This window comes from Bos indicus, chromosome 10 (genome assembly GCF_029378745.1).
Source record: "Bos indicus isolate NIAB-ARS_2022 breed Sahiwal x Tharparkar chromosome 10, NIAB-ARS_B.indTharparkar_mat_pri_1.0, whole genome shotgun sequence".
NCBI classification, from domain to species: Eukaryota; Metazoa; Chordata; class Mammalia; order Artiodactyla; family Bovidae; genus Bos; species Bos indicus.
The window spans coordinates 2,322,242-2,339,218 of record NC_091769.1 but is presented as its reverse complement, the minus strand read 5'-3'; positions in this window follow the sequence as shown (position 1 = coordinate 2,339,218).

The following is a 16,977-nucleotide window of genomic DNA, read 5'->3' as shown; positions in this document are numbered from 1 at the left end:
CTTCATTCTGTATTTTTTCTCAGAGAACTAGTAAGTCTTGTAGTCATTCTCTGTGCCAGTAGATATTACACGTTTCCAGGTCCTCAGGCTGCTTCCTGATTTTGGAACAGGTTTGTGTAAAGTCCTGACATTGCACTTACTGCTGAGAATGGTGCTGAGGCCCTGCAGCATCATGAGTTAGAAGACAGCTGCTCATATCAAAAAGCCAAATCCCCACCAGTTTAAACAAGTAGGATTTATCTTCCTGACCACCCCCCTTATCTAACAAGATGTATGTCTAACATTGCAACTCAAAGTGTCCTTAGAAGAGAGACTTCTTCTATTTTCTGCTCTACTCTCCTTAATAAGAAAACATTATCATCTCCTTGTTACGAGATGGCTGCTGTATCTGTGAGTTTCACATCCTTAATTCTAGGCAGAAAGAATAAGGAAGAGGGAAGCATCACCCCTTCCAGAATTTCCAAGAAATCCTGAGCTGATGTCACAAGGCTATATTCAGCTGCAAGAGAGTCAGGTAAAGAGTATTTTCAGTTGGGCGCGGGGCCAACCTATCCATTTAGGCACAGTGCCTAGAACTCGTCGTATTAATACTTTTAGGATCCTCCAAAAATATCATTTTACTTTCTTTTAAAATCAAAAGGGAAAAAGACTATACTGAATATGAATATACAACAATGAATCTAGTCTGAATTGTTTGTCTTTATACCAATGAAGTTGTGAATTCAATTTTAACTTTTAAATAGAGGAGGGGTCCGCAAAGGCCAAAGCATCTAAGGATGATGAGAATCACAACACAGCCATGATTGGGATGATCCCATTGGATTCCAAACTGGAATGATGCCACACTAGCATGCTACTGTCTTTTTCCCCTCACCCAGAAAGCAGATTTCATAAGACTATGAGCTTTACAAAATTAATACACATAAATAATAACATCATTCTCACCAGAGAGATATTGCCCACTACAAGTATTGACTAATGATTATCAGTTTTTCTGAAAGGTATATAAGTAATTTTTCTTTCAAAATAAGATGCTATTGTGCAATGCTACATTTCTTGACCTCATTTTCCAAACCAAGAAATTTTAATAGCTTCACCCTTTGGCTGCCCATGGTTTATCATTGCCCAATCTGCTAATTCCTTTCCTTGGTGTTTTGCCAGTAAGTTGAGGATTACTTAGACTAGTGACTGCTGTACAGTATGTGCTTTCTAGTTACCTGACTACCTGCACAGCCTGTCACCTTGGCCCTTCCCCAAAAGACCATTTAAGGAGGAGTTGTTTTTATCAATTACTGTATTTTCATCTGTGGTTAGAAAAGAGAGGGTTTTTCTCTTCTCCACAAACATTTGGCCACCAATTGCCAAGAGTATCACTTGTGAGTCATTTTGAAGAGCTGTTGGCCCTTAATTGTTTCCAGATGACATTTGAAATGGATGATGTAGAGGAATTCATTTCCTATTCTCAGAGCACCAAGAATAAGCTTAGCACCTCAAAGCATTCTACTTGAAACCTTTTACAGAGAGCATGTGCCCCATACAGCCCATGTACAGGGAATTTGTTCCTAAAGAGGTGGCTTCTGGTGACAGTACTAATGCAGAATCCTTGAAGCAGAGACAGTCTCTCGTTCAACTTGGTCCTCTCATGGCGGTGCAGTCGCCATAGTGGCCTCTTTAGCCTCTCACTGAATCTTAATCCAAGTTAATTAAATTGCCCACCTTAAAACCATTTTATGTTTCCAAAATCAATTCAGGATAATCAGTTTTTCCTGGGGGAAAAAACAAACTATCATTACGTATGATCCTGGCTAAGAGGAATGCCAGTATCCACATAAGAAAGATACGGTCAGCATCATGTTCTCTTAGACAAAAGGAGAGCCCTGGAGTCAGCTTAGGAAGGAAAAGTAAAGAGAGTAAAGGTTAAAAAACAAAACAACGCTTTCTGAGGGGTGAGGTTAATGGGTAAATTGTTTCACTTTCTAAACACAGTTTCTTCACCTAAAAAATGAAGGTAACATTGCCTGTGTGTGTGCTTGGTTGCCCGGTTGTGTCCAACTCTTTGCGACCCCATGGACTGTAGCCTGCCGGGCTCCTCTGTCCATGGGGATTCTCCAGGCAAGAATACTGGAGTGGGTTGCCATGCCCTCCTCCAGGGGAACTTCCCAACCCAGGTCACCTGCATCGCAGGTGGATTCTTTACAGTCTGAGCCACCAGGGAAGTCTACTTCAGAATAAATTGTGATGAAGACCAATCAAGATAATTTTTGTAAAGCAATAGGGCAATGCCTCTCACATTTTAAAACCCCAATAGATGGTGTCTGTATCTTTACTGGGCTTCCCTCATCGCTCAGTTGGTAAAGAATCTACCTGCAATCCAGGAGATCCTGGTTCAATTCCTGGGTCAGGAAGATCTGATGGAGAAGGGATAGGCTACCCACTCCAGTATTCTTGGGCTTCCCTTGTGGCTCAGCTGGTAAACTGCCCACAATACGGGAGACCTGGGTTCGATCCCTGGGTTGGGAAGATCGCCTGGAGAAGGGAACGGCTACCCACTCCAGTATTCTGGCCTGAAGAATTCCATGGACTGTATAGTCCATGGGGTTGCAAAGAGTGGCCTCTTTAGCCACAGACGAGCGACTTTCACTTATATCTTTACTACTTTTATAGATGCTGCTGTTGTTATTTTTACAGTGAAGTGGAATTACCAGTCTAGCTCAGGAGGTCTATTTTATGGTTGTAATCATTATGGTACAGGTGTTGCAAGATTATAATTGGGAAAGAAGAAGATGAGAAAAGCATATACTTTCGAGTGATGTCTCTCCTTATCCCTAAATGTTCTTCTTTCATGGGGAAACATTTCTTATTTGTTCACAACTTTCAGCCACCATGAAGAAACCCTCTGGGAAAGTAATACTCTAAGGCGTGATTCTTTCACCCTCTACTAAACCCAGGAATGGAGTCTCTTACACATCACAGACATTTTGTGGTTTTTTTTTTTTTAAGATTCATTTTTAATTAATGAATCTCACATACTGTCTCCTATCTAACTACTCCTTTTAGTTACACAACTGCGTGCCAGACTTTGGGAAATGAAGCACAGAGTCATGAAGTTGCTTTGCTGTGGGGGTGGGGGTGTCACACCCTGGGAGTGGGTGTGAGGCTGTCCTCTAAAGGGTGGGATTTTCTTCTGTCGACCATACACCCAGGGAGAAAATAAATCATGCTTTGATCCCAACTTTATAAAGAAGAACTATTCCCTTTTCTTTGGGACTGAGCTGACAGTCACTCACCTGTCAGTGAGACTGACAGGTCTCCACTCTGGCTAAAGGAGAATAAGCTTAGTCATGTGCACAGAGGTCAGGGGATCCCTTCATGACAGGGTATAGGGAGCTCAGGACCAAGACCGCCTAGGGAAGCCCCTAGGATGAGATTCCAGAAGACATCCTGTCTAGAAACCAGTTTTAAATTTTCTCTTTTTTTGCATCATCATTGCCTCCTCTTATATCTAATATCTCAATCAGCCTTTGTTAAACATTGACACAGACTCCCTGATACTTGGAGGAACTATTCATGCCCATTTTGGAGCCTAAGAAAATAAAGGGGGCTCAGATGGTAAAGAATCTGCCTGCAATGCAGGAGACCTGAGTTTGATCCCCGGGTTGGGAAGATCCCCTGGAGAAGAGAAAGGCTACCCCCTCCAGTATTCTTGCCTGGAGAATTCCATGGACAGAGGAGCCCAGTGGGCTACAGTCTGCAGGGTCGTAAAGAGTCAGACATGATTGAGCAAATTTCACTTCACAAGTTACGAGATAGCAAAAGATGAATGATTAGTAAACAAGGAATATCAGTCAGAGCAAGAAAGCCACCTGAAGGGTACAGGGGAGACCAATTCATTTAATGGAAAAGAAAAATCATTTCTAAGCAAATTCTTAAAATTCACCAGGGTGGTGAGGGGTAGAGAATATGAGAACACGAGATCTCCACAAGGCACAGGATGGGATTTCAGACTATCATTATATATATATATATATATATATATATATATATATATATATATATATAGTTTTTGGAGTGGGGAGAGGGTTGTTTGTTTCACTGTCATTGTTGTTTGAATTAAAAGGAAAAGTTACCCAAAAAGCTAGAGAGTTTGCCAACACTGGAGCTGTCTTCATTTGCTAGGACCACCATAAAATGATACTACAGACTGCATGACTTAAACAAAATGCGTTTTTCTCCCAGTCTGGAGGCTAGAAGTCTGAAGTCAAGGTGTCAGCAGGACTGGTTTCTTCTGAGGCCTCTTTCCTTTGTTTGCAGACGGCCACCTTCCTGCTGCAGACCTTCTCACGTAGCTCTCTGTGCTCACACAACCCTGGTGTCTCTCCAGCCTCTTGTAGGACACCAGTCCTCTAAGCCCCATGAGGAAACCCTAATAACCTCACAATCACCTCTTTAAAATTATCTGCAAATACAGTTGTATTCTGAGGTCCTGGAGCCTAGGGCTTCAACTTATGAATTTGGGAGGAACACAGTTCAGGGGTTAATATAGATGTCAAAATGCAATTAACATGTAGGCCCTGAAGTCTCGAAAAATAAAAGGAGATACAGGTGACATCACCATCAGGGTAACAGCCTTTCTCCTCTTTATTCTGATCCTCTCTCTTCTCTGCAAACACCTCATTGGTTTTCACTGACTGTCTTTCTGAAAATCCTAGGCTGTCTCCTCGATGCTAACTTCCTTGAAGATTCCCATAGAGAGGCTTCAATTAGGGTTTGGTGGAATGGTGTGGTGGGAAGGACTGCAGGGTTAAAATCAGAAAATGAAGGAAGCCTCTGGTAGGCCCAGCAGGAAGAACATGGCTGAGAGATGACTGATTTGCTGCACAGAAATCTGCTTTCTGCACTCGACTTCCCAACTGCCTCTGGGACATCCACTACTTCATCCAAACACACTCAAGGCAAAGCACTCCAACATCGCTGATCATTTCTCTGGCAGCTTTCCAGTGCTTCATTCCTTGTGTTAATAGTGGCTGAGAAAATTACACAAAGTATCCAGGATGTTCACATCATTTCAGTTCACTTTAGTCACTCAGTCATGTCCAACTCTTTGCGACCCCATGGACTGCAGCACGCCAGGCCTCCCTGTCCATCACCAACTCCCAGAGTTTACTCAAACTCATGCCCATTGAGTCAGTAATGCCATCCAACCGTCTCATTCTCTGTTGTCCCCTTCTCCTCCCACCTTCAATCTTTCCCAGCATCAGGATCTTTTCCAATGAGTCAGCTCTTCGCATCAGGTGGCCAAAGTATTGAAGTTTCAGCTCCAACATCAGTCCTTTCAATGAATATTCAGGACTGATTTCCTTTAGAATGGACTGGTTGGATCTCCTTGCAGTCCAAGGGACTCTCAAGAGTCTTCTCCAACACCACAGTTCAAAAGCATCAATTCTTCAGCACTCAGCTTTCTTTATAGTCCAACTCTCGCACCCATACATGACTACTAGAAAAACCATAGCCTTGACTAGACGGACCTTTGTTGGCAAAGTCATGTCTCTGCTTTTTAATATGCTGTCTACGTTGGTCATAACTTTCCTTCCAAGGAGCAAGCATCTTAATTTCATGGCTGCAATCACCATCTACAGTGATTTTGGAGCCCCCCAAAATAAAGTTAGCCACTGTTTCCACTGTTACCCCATCTATTTGCCATGAAGTGATGGGACCAGATGTCATCATTTTAGTTTTCTGAATGCTGAGCTTTAAGCCAACTTTTTCACTCTCCTCTTTCACTTTCATCAAGAGGCTCTTTAGTTCTTCACTTTCAGCCATAAGGGTGGTGTCATCTTCATATCTGAGGTTATTGATATTTCTCCTGGCAATCTTGATTCCAGCTTGTGCTTCCTCCAGCCCAGCGTTTCTCATGATGTACTCTGCATATAAGTTAAATAAGTAGGGTGACAATATACAGCCTTGACATACTCCTTTTCTTATTTGGAACCAGTCTATTGTGCCATGTCCAGTTCTAACTGTTGCTTCCTGATCTGCATACAGGTTTCTCAAGAGGCAGGTCAGGTGGTCTGGTATTCCCATCTCTTTCAGAATTTTCCATGTCAGGATGTTGACATACTATTTGCTTTACCATTTACTTCAAAGTTCCTCAGAGTTCTCTGAATTTTACTTTCTAGAACAAATATTCTTGGCATAAACATAAAGGATGCCCATGCAGTTATTTTTAATGGCAGCAGAAAGCAAATTCTGGATTTTCAAGTCGGAAGCAAGCTGTCTTTTAGCAATGAACAATTAATGGCTATGTAGTAATAAGTTTGGTTGGCACAGGCTTATTTCTTCAATTCACTGATACATAACAACAATCACAAATGTATTAAAAAATGATCTTGTTTCTATTGAGTGATCTCCCTTTGCTCTTGTTCTTATGCTACAACTTACCTGGCGTTGCCCCAGGTTCACCTTCAATTTCATTGATTGAAGATGACATCTAAGGAGACCAATTTGATTCACCAAAGCATAAAGCTGCTGCTGCTGCTAAGTTGCTTCAATCGTGTCCGACTCTGTGCGACCCCGTAGACGACAGCCCACTAGGCTCCTCTGTCCCTGGGATTCTCCAGGCAAGAATACTCTGCTGCTGCTGCTGCTAAGTCGCTTCAGTCTTAGCAGCTTAGTCTTGACTCTGTGCGACCCCATAGACGTCAGCCCACCAGGCTCCCCAGTCCCTGGGATTCTCCAGGCAAGAACACTGGAGTGGGTTGCCATTTCCTTCTCCAATGCATGAAAGTGAAAAGTGAAAGTGAAGTCGCTCAGTCATGTCCGACTCTTAGCCAGGCTCCTCCTCTGTCCATGGGATTTTCCAGGCAAGAATACTAGAGTGGGGTGCCATTGCCTTCTCTGAGAATACTCTAGATAGGACCAAAAGAAATGGTTCAGTTAAATCTTCCAGGAAAATTCCAGTGCAACATAACCATCAACATTTTCCAGGGCAGAAAGGCAGTGTTTCTGGTATATTTCACTGTCCAAAGGACTTTCCTGTGTCAAGTCACTCCCCTGTTGTAGTGCCTGAATTTGAATGAACTCTGTATTACTGAATCCTCTGCCCCATATCTAGTCTAAGGAAGAGGCCTGATATTCCAATAATTTGCAAGCAAATACACAGACCGAATTCTGAATGGTGACCCTGGATTCCCCTTGAAATTTTGATTTCCAGTGTTAGTCACAGCTCCAGCTGGAAGACTACTTAGCCTACGGCTGATTCAGGAATTCTTGCCTAATGGATGATGACTTGTATGGTGAGTCCCTTGAAATCTGAAAATTAATGTTGGTCAAAATGCAGATTTCCAGGGGGAACCCTCTGCAACTGTTTGAAGCCCAGTTATTTTTCTCATGATATGCTAGAATTTGGCTGGTCGCTTATTTTGGGCTACGTGCATACGACTGTGCTGTACTCTGCATGGATGAGCACAGCACAGTGCCCTCATCCGTCTGCGGCGTCCCATTCTGCTCTCTTTCCCTCATTCTCCAGCAAGGACCCATGTCTTCGAGAAGACCATTCGCCCAACAGTGCCCTCTGCCTCTCATCAGCAACTTAGCAGCATAATCAGGTTCCCTGATTTCTAGCTCAGGGTTCTTGATACTATACCAAGTGGCTCACAAGGGTTACTCCAATGTCCCATCCATCCCACAGGCCACTCAAGCCCATACTACACAAGTCAGCTGTCTGCATGCCGCACCAAATAAGGTCTGAGGATGTGAGCTTTGCAGCCAAAACACCTGAAGCTACTTGCTACTCTTCTTTCCCTGCCTCAAAAATTGTCCATTTCCCTCACCAGCCAGCCCTGGAGCAGCTAAAGAACATGACGTGGCTTTGCACGCTCATTCTGTAGGGAACAAAGGGATACAAATTACAGCTCCTATTACTAGCCTCCTCAAATCCCTTCAGTGTTTCCCTGCAGAAGGTCACAACCCTTGGCTTGTTATTAGAGGCATCCTTTAGCATGCCCTGAACCTCCCTGCTTCCTCTCCACCCAGCAGCTCCTTACCCTGCCCCTTCTTGTCAGTGATGGATTCTTGCTCTTTGCTATCCCATTCCCCTTGGTAGAGTGTCCCTCCCACCCTTCACTTAACTCTAGTTGAGCCGCCAGACACATATTATTTTTCCAAGGCCTTGCCACAGAGGATCCCCTCCGCCTCCTCTCTGAGGTCATGTAAGCACTCCCTGCTCACAGAGCATGTAAGGTCAGGTATTGTTTTGTGTCTCCCAGGCTCTCCTTCCTTACTGGCGCCCATGCTTTTTAATATCTATCAGACATACCTGATACTTTCTCACCTCTGTGCCTTTTGCCCATGCTGCTCTCTTGCTGAGAATTCCATTTCTCATTTCTATCAGAATCCTAGCTATATATCAAAGTCAGTTGAAATACTATCTTCCATTTAACTGTCCCTAATTGTCTGCATTCTAGTGCCGTGGTGACAAATTCAGATCAGATCAGTCACTCAGTCACGTCCAACTCTTTGCGACCCCATGAATCCCAGCACGCCAGGCCTCCCTGTCCATCACCAACTCCTGGAGTTCACTCAGACTCACGTCCATCGCGTCAGTGATGCCATCCAGCCATCTCATCCTCTGTTGTCTCCTTCTCCTCCTGCCCCCAATCCCTCCCAGCATCAGAGTCTTTTCCAATGAGTCAACTCTTCACATGAGGTGGACAAAGTACTGGAGTTTCAGCTTTAGCATCATTCCTTCCAAAGAAATCCCAGGGCTGATCTCCTTCAGAATGGACTGGTTGGATCTCCTTGCAGTCCAAGGGACTCTCAAGAGTCTTCTCCAACACCACAGTTCAAAAGCATCAATTCTTCAGCGCTCAGCCTTCTTCACAGTCCAACTCTCACATCCATACATGACCACAGGAAAAACCATAGCCTTGACTAGACGAACTTTTGTTGGCAAAGTAATGTCTCTGCTTTTGAATATGCTATCTAGGTTGGTCATAACTTTCCTTCCAAGGAGTAAGCGTCTTTTAATTTCATGGCTGCAGTCACCATCTGTAGTGATTTTGGAGCCCAGAAAAATAAAGTCTGACACTGTTTCCACTGTTTCCCCATCCATTTCCCATGAAGTGATGGGACCTGATGCCATGATCTTCATTTTCTGAATGTTGAGCTTTAAGCCAACTTTTTCACTCTCCACTTTCAGTTTCATCAAGAGGCTTTTGAGTTCCTCTACACTTTCTGCCATAAGGGTGGTGTCATCTGCATATCTGAGGTTATTTATATTTCTCCCAGCAATCTTGATTCCAGTTTTACCCCAAACTAAAACAACACCAATTTATACCTTTGTAATCCTGGGAGGCAGAAGTCTGAAATGGCTTTCACTGGGCTACCATTAAACGATTGGCAGGTCTGTGTTCCTTCTGCAAGTTCTAGAGGTGGTTTCCTTGGCTTTCCCAAGCTTCTGGAAGCCACCCACACTGTTTCCATCTTCAAAGGCAGCAGGTGTGTATCTTTAAATCTCTCTCTGCTTCTGCCATCACACCACTCCTCACTGTCCCTCTGGTCTGCCTCTTAAAAGAATTCTATGATTACTCTGGGTTCATATGAATAGTCCCGGAAACCTCGTCTCAAGATCTTTAATCATGTCTTCAAAGTCCTTTATACCATGTCAAGTAACATATTCACAGGTTCTGGAGATTTCCCTAAAAGAGAATCTATCTTTTTCATTTCTATAACCTTATAATATTGTGTTTGAGTATCTATAATTCAGGGTTCATCTAAGACTGTATCCTTAGGGCAGGGTAATAACTTTTATTTAAAATTCAGGTAAAACTTTGTTTTTGGATACTGGTATTTGAATTTCATATTATTTTCACATGTCACAAAAGATTATTTTTTTCTTTTTCTTTTTGTATTGAAGTACTGTCAATATAAGATATTACATTAGTTCCAGGTGTACAATATAGTGACCCAACATTTATATACATTATAATCTGATCACCATGATAGGTTTAGTAAACAACTATCACCATACAAATTTATTCCATCTTTATCGACTATAGTCCCTGTGCTGTACATTACCACCTCCATGTCATTACTGGAAGTTTGTATGTTTTAATCCCCTTTACCTGTTATATACAATCCACAACCCCCTCCTGTCTGGCAATCACTAGCTTGTTCTCTGTATCTGTGAGTCTGTTTCTATTTAATATGCTTGTTGGTTTATATTCCACATATGAGTGAAATCATACAGTATTTATCTTTCTCTGTCTGACTTATTTCACTTAGCATAATTCCTTCTAGACCCATCCATGTTGTCACAAAAGGCAAGATTTCATTCTTTTTTTTATGCCTGAGTAATATTCTATTATATGTATTACTCCTGACAATTTCATTTCTTGAAACAGTCTAACCTCTCTTCTTCACTGCAATGTCCACATACAGGCACAAAGATAATTTACCTAAGTATGATTATTGTGGAAATATCTATAGTAATGAATAATTGGAAACAACTTAAAAGTCTATCAATATGGTAGTTAAATTATGATATGAAATAATATAAAAATTATTTTATATCATATATAAAAATATGATATATCATATACATTTATGATATATAAAAACACAGAATATTAAGCAGACATTCAAAACAAGAGGGAGATGCATAAACAAGCATGGAAAACATTCACAATGTGTTAAGTTTTTTAAAAAAAGCAAGTTTTATGCAGTACGTATAAAACAATTTGGCTTTTTCAAACAAATTATATGTGTGTAATAGGTTATATATGCAAACAGAAGGATCTGGAAGATAGGTTATTACTTGCCTATGTGATTTTGGAACATTTTCACCCTCTCTGAACATTTGAACTTGATTTTACAGTTATGTTTTGCTTTGATGATTGGAAGAAAGGAGAGAAACCTGTTCTGAAAATACAGCAACAGATATTATGTGACTTCTGGAAACAAGGGAGGTCAATAATGGGCATATGGTAAGAGACCAAAACATAAGACATTCTTCTTTCAGAGGAAACTGAAAGCTAAGGAAATCCTGCCCCATAATTATTGTTTTAGAAACTAACTGCTTTACACTTACTTTCTTTTCCACAAAATGCCAGCAGTCACATAAAAATGTTTCTCAGTGATATTAGGATGTCACGATTCCACAGTTGTCTACATCTGACTCTTTCGGGTGCTTCTGCAGTGTGACAATAAGCTTAAGGAAATCTCCCAGAATTCCCAGGTTGAGGAGTGAGGAAAAAACCCACCTTCTTGTTATTGAATTGGATACAAGCTTACAGGCAATATTAACAAAGGAATATTTTTAAGTAGAGTTAATTAGACCATTCATGGTGTAAATTTCTTTTCATATAGCCCATTTGTTTCCTTAAATCTCCGTGTCTCTATATATTTCTTTTCTCCTATACTCCAGGATCTAATCAATTTAGAATTCTTTACACGTGATAATTCTTTGAATCGAGTTTGGCCACCAAAACAGCAGGATGCTATCAAACTTATTTTTGTATGTATGATTCCATATGTTTAAAAGTCAACATGCAAATATATGCAAAAATTCTAAAATTAAAAAAAAAACCTCCCTGAACTTAATATGAGGCCTTATGGGTGGTTCCAGGTGTCTTGAAACTGGGTGGCTTGTGTGTGTGGGTGGGTGGTAGATGGTGAGTACAAACCTCATTCTCTTCTTTAAAGTTGCTAAAAATGAGATCTTACAGGAGACCAAGGAAATACATTCAATAATGCTTAACAAAGGTTTTCTAATTGACAGTTTTTTGTAGATGCTTTTTAAATGAACATAATTCCATTTACTTTCGTCAACAATACTGCCGCTGTTAACCCTGGAATGAGAACCACAAGATGACACCTTTATACTCTGTCTAGTACCATGATTCCTCTATTACAGAATAATAAATCCAATTATCTGTTTATTCAAAATTTCCATTGAACTCCATAATATTCAAAAACACTGCTATTATATTTTCTGAGTCTCATTTCCATTATTGGCAATCTTCTCCGCATACGATGTCTTCTGCTATGATGAGGCTAAAATTTACCTTGCAAAATTCTTTGTTTAGTGTCATAATAAGAGTTACGAATTTACAAAACTTGGTGCTATTTATTTCTACTTAGAATCACCTGCTTCTCTCTGGAATCAAAGAACTCTCATAAGCAGTCAGTGTACTAAGGAAAATCAGTGTGCTTCCTTGCCAACACAAAGGAAAAAAGAATGAAGGCAGGAATTCAGGTGGTGGGTTTTAAGGGATAATGGACAAGAGAATTCTAAGAGGTTTGGACTGCTGCAGGTATCTTCCCAGCTCTAGGAAGGCTCAAGCTTGCAGAGTACCACCTGTACTCCTACTTTCCAATCCCCAGCCTCCCACTCCTGCCACATCCTCTCCTTCCCCTGACCCAGCACCTCCCCACCATGCCCACTCACCTTCTTACCACCTATCTGCATACTCACCTATAAAGGCGAGCTGACATAAAATTCAGGATGTGAATAAACGTGTTGTGGGGATAAAACCTCACTCATTTTTCATTTCTTGGCACATTCTAAGACGTAAAGTAACCTTCCCCAGGATGGAACACAAATGTGCCCTGTTCATCTCAGTGAGTGGATCAAGTAATTGTGTTTCTGAGAATGAAAACTGCCTTATTGGGAAAGTAAAGATAGTTTTTTTGTAGTTGAAGATTTGCGCTCACGTTTAATCAGTAAGAGTCAAGTCCCTTACCGATTGGGCCATTAAAGCCTTTTGTCAGAGAAAATAAAGAAATCTGAGCTTTTGGATAAAGCAGAAATTGGAGTGAAGTGAGGGAGGTTGAGAAGAAAGGGGACGAAGGGAGAATGGAGCCCTGAGTCAGGAGGATGTTCTACTGTAGCCAGGAAAGGGACCAAGAAAAAGCCCTCCATGAAGAGGTTATCATAGGCATGTTAGCAAATATCTTTCCCAGTTGGAAGAAGAGATTTTCAAGATAGGTGGTTAGCCAGGGAGATTTAGAGTCACACATCTCAGACAGATGCCCGTACAAACTGGGGATTTGGAAAGGAGATCATGTTCTATGACAGGGTTTTCCATAAGATAAAATGCATTTCTATTATAAGTATTGTTCTAAACCAGAAAGAATGGATAGTGAGTGCAGACAGAGGCAGGGCAGGGCTTGGGTGTGGAGAGGGGTAGGTAGCAGCTGGGGGAAAGGGTCAGGCTTTTGGGAATACCAGAAAGTAAGAACACAAAGAGAATGGTAGAAGCAGCAGAGTTATTAACAACTTAAATACAGAAAGATCGTTTTGCCAGAGTACAATTCAGACAAAAAGTGGGCAAATTATTTTTAAGTATTCAAGACAACTAGAGTCATTGATCCAGGGCCTATTTTTCACATCTTGATGCTGGAATTCATTTTGGTATGGTTTTATTTTTAAAAATATATACCTATTTTGTTTATGCTTGTTTTTTCAGATCTGGAAAATTTATATTCGTGGATAAAAGAAAGCTGACGATAAGGTCAGTGATTCATCACAGATAATTATTGAGAAACTAACCTCGGAGACCAAGGACAGAGCTGGAGGATTCAGTGGGGGAGGGGCAATGCAGAGGGAGGGAAGGACCTAAGTGCTTAGAAGGGAGACTATGGTAAATGCTGAAGACTAGTCCATTTAACGTCTTTCTCAGGGGATTTTTCTGAGTACATGATGAAGCAGGAGGCAAACATTTAAAGCCAGTCTGTGTCATAAGGAAAAGTCATGCCAAGATACGGTTTCCTTTTACGGCTATGATTACCCTACAGGTAGATGGGGGTGCTTTAGACCTAGTGAGGCCAGACTTAAGCAAGGCACTTGACAAAGTCCAAGTTCTGTCCTCATAATCAAGTCAGGGAAACAGAAGCAGCAGTGGCAAAAGCTAATCCTTAGACTAGTGCTGAAACAGTTGCTTAAGAGCAGCCTAGGAAGCTGTTAAAGGTCTGAGATGCCTGTGCCACGGCCCTTTAGATCCTGGAGTGGATTCCGGAGGTCAGGTTTTGGTAAGCTCCCCAGATGACGCCCATGAGCAGACAGGGATGACATCTCTGAAGGAAGCTGACTGACAGACCAAAGGCAACCTGAAGAGAGATGTCCCAAGGTTCCATGCATGCTCCATTCCAGTCAACACTCTCATCAATATCTCAGATAAGAATGAGAAGTTGATCACATTCGAGGATAACATGAAACTGGACAAGATGGCAGAGTTAGCATCCCAAATGATTTCAGCCTAAGTTTGACAAGATAAAAACCTAAGATTAGGTTAAAATAAGATTGTCAGTGAAATTTTCACATCACCTACAACTTCAAGTCACAGGAGAGACCTCCAAAATTCATTTTATTATTTGTAATTTTAGAAAGTCAATGAAAAATAATGCAGGGATCTGGCCTGGTCAGAGGTCTTTCAGCCTGGGCAGGAAGATGATTATGTATAGATAGACGTTGGGAGACAGAGAATCAATCATGTGGTCAATTTGGCACATGAATGGGGAGTTAACAGATTTCTATGAGCAGACTCAGGGAAAAAGACATAATGTGTGTGCCTTGAATCCAAAAATGTAGATACATGGCACACCACTCTTAAAGTTATGGAATCAAGTATTAAAAAGGTGTACTGCATCTCATCAAGGTCCTGATTAAACACTCTGGTTATTAGTTAACTAGGATGGTACTTGCCCTCCTTAAAAGGTAAGCATCTTACAGTCTCAGAATTGAAAACTGAGTAGAGAAATATCATAGAAAATTAAAACCCAATAATACTAATATTTCTGCATCAAGAAAAGTTAAAATACAATATTTTACATACTTATGTTTGGGAATTACCTTTGACTGACAGCTTTGTAACTTCAATGTAAATTGTCTGAAGTAATCGATTCAGATGTCTGGTTTGCAGTGGAATTCTTACTAACTATATAATACAATATTTCAACATTTAACTCATGGTTCATGATATTTATAAACTCAATTTATTAGATTTATATGAAATACTCAGTACTTGGAAAGTCTGCCAATCAGGCAATCAAATTAAATGGAAATAAAATATATTAAATTTATATATGCAATGTAAAATATGTGAAAGTATTTAATTAACTAGTTTTAAATGCATCAAATATTGTTCAAAGGCCATTAGAGTAACTGCTAAAACTGCTAGGCACAACTTGAATAACAGGATTTATAAACTGAATCTAGAACCTGAGGAAGAATGAGGTTATTAAAAAGTAGTGACTTTAATAAAGTGAATATCAATCTTTGAAAACAAAATCAACACCTGAATAGTCTTTTATACATAGACAAGCTAGCCTTGAGTGAACCAAAATCTCACATCAGCTTGTCCAAAGTTGGGATGGCCCAGCAGCAAGTGTGAAAATGATGAGGGCTGGAGGCTGAGTCCTTGAAGCTCCACTGGTCTCAGGACGCTGAGTGTGCTGAGAGCAGCTGCAGTCTTGGGACTGAGCAGAGAGGTCCGTGTTCAGAGAGGGAGCCCATCACTTCCCTCCACTCCACACGGGTCAGGTCCCTTGGTGTGTCCTCCTCACTCTTGTAAACCTATCTCTAGAACCACTTGTTGCTGGCTGTCCTGAGCTGTTTGATCATTCACTGAGGTTCTTTTTAGTTTGTTTTTGTAGATAATGCAGATGTTCTAGCAGATAATAGAAACGGGTGAGATTAGTTGTCTCCCCACAAAGTCACTACTAAGTCATAATGAAAGCAGGTCTCCAAACAAATTCTTCCACATGTCTATCAGACGTCTAATAAGCAAACATCTATCAGTAAATAAGCACAAAACAGTTCATACAATCTATCCTTTTATGTCATCTGACCATACTTTTCAAGGAAAAGTTTCTAGAGGCAGATTCAACAATATTCTAGTGGCAGAAGTCTGTGCTTCTTATGGAGGAGCTGGCTTCCAACACTGGCAGGGCTCTTATGAAGGCATGGGCTCAGACCCGTGAGGCAGCTTAGCAGAAACTAAAAAAAGCCTGGGCTCAAATATTGGCTGTCCCCATTCACCAACTTGGGAATTTTACATAATCTCTCTGCCTTCCATTTCTTCATCTATAAGGCAGGGATAATTGAAAAAAAAAAAAAAAACTACCTATTTTTAAGGTTGCTGTGGGAACTAAAGGCAATAATGCATATAATATACACAGTGTCAAACAGGCAGCACTCATTAAATATAAACATATATATATTAAATATAAACTATGATTGTCATTGTTCTGTGTAATTACAGAGAGAGAACTAGAGTTTACGGGTAAGAATGAGAAATAAGAAAATAATCAATTCAGAAAAAGAATTTTCTGGCAATTATAGTATTACAAAAATAGATGAAGCTATCTTTTGCTGAAATAAATTCCTGTCAAGGTCAGTATTCAAGATGAAACTGTCTGTGGACTTATCAGAGGTTTATCTAAGGTTTCAGAGGAGATTCCTGCTGAGGGTGGAAGATTAGATATACAGAGGTCTCTGTCCTTCTCTCCAGCACACAGATTCTGTAATATGGGCCCCTTTTCTTTTCTTGTAAGTGTAATTGAGATGTGATTATCCACGGGTGGTCACAGAAGGGTTCTCTAGCCTTGCAGTTTTACAGACCGAGAAGGTTGGTCTGGAGAAATCACTTTTTCTTCATGTCTAACTCTCCTTTTTAAGAAAAATGGTGCAGTGTTCTTTTGCTGCACCCTTATTCCTGTTACAAGCAGTGTGATTTCCTGCTTTCATGTTTCTCTCAGGTGAACCAAACGTCCACCAGTCTGACATCCCCCGTTCTCCACTTTGCAGCTGTAGTCACACACACCCTCAAACAACCCTCATTCTCTACTTGTTTGAAAAGATACAATAGGACCTTGTTTCTGGGATTAAAGTAGTGCCCTGGGCTACTTCTCTAGCTTTCTGCCATTTGTATTTCTAAGCCATTTGATTCTTGCATGATTTTTGTATATTTACCCACCCCT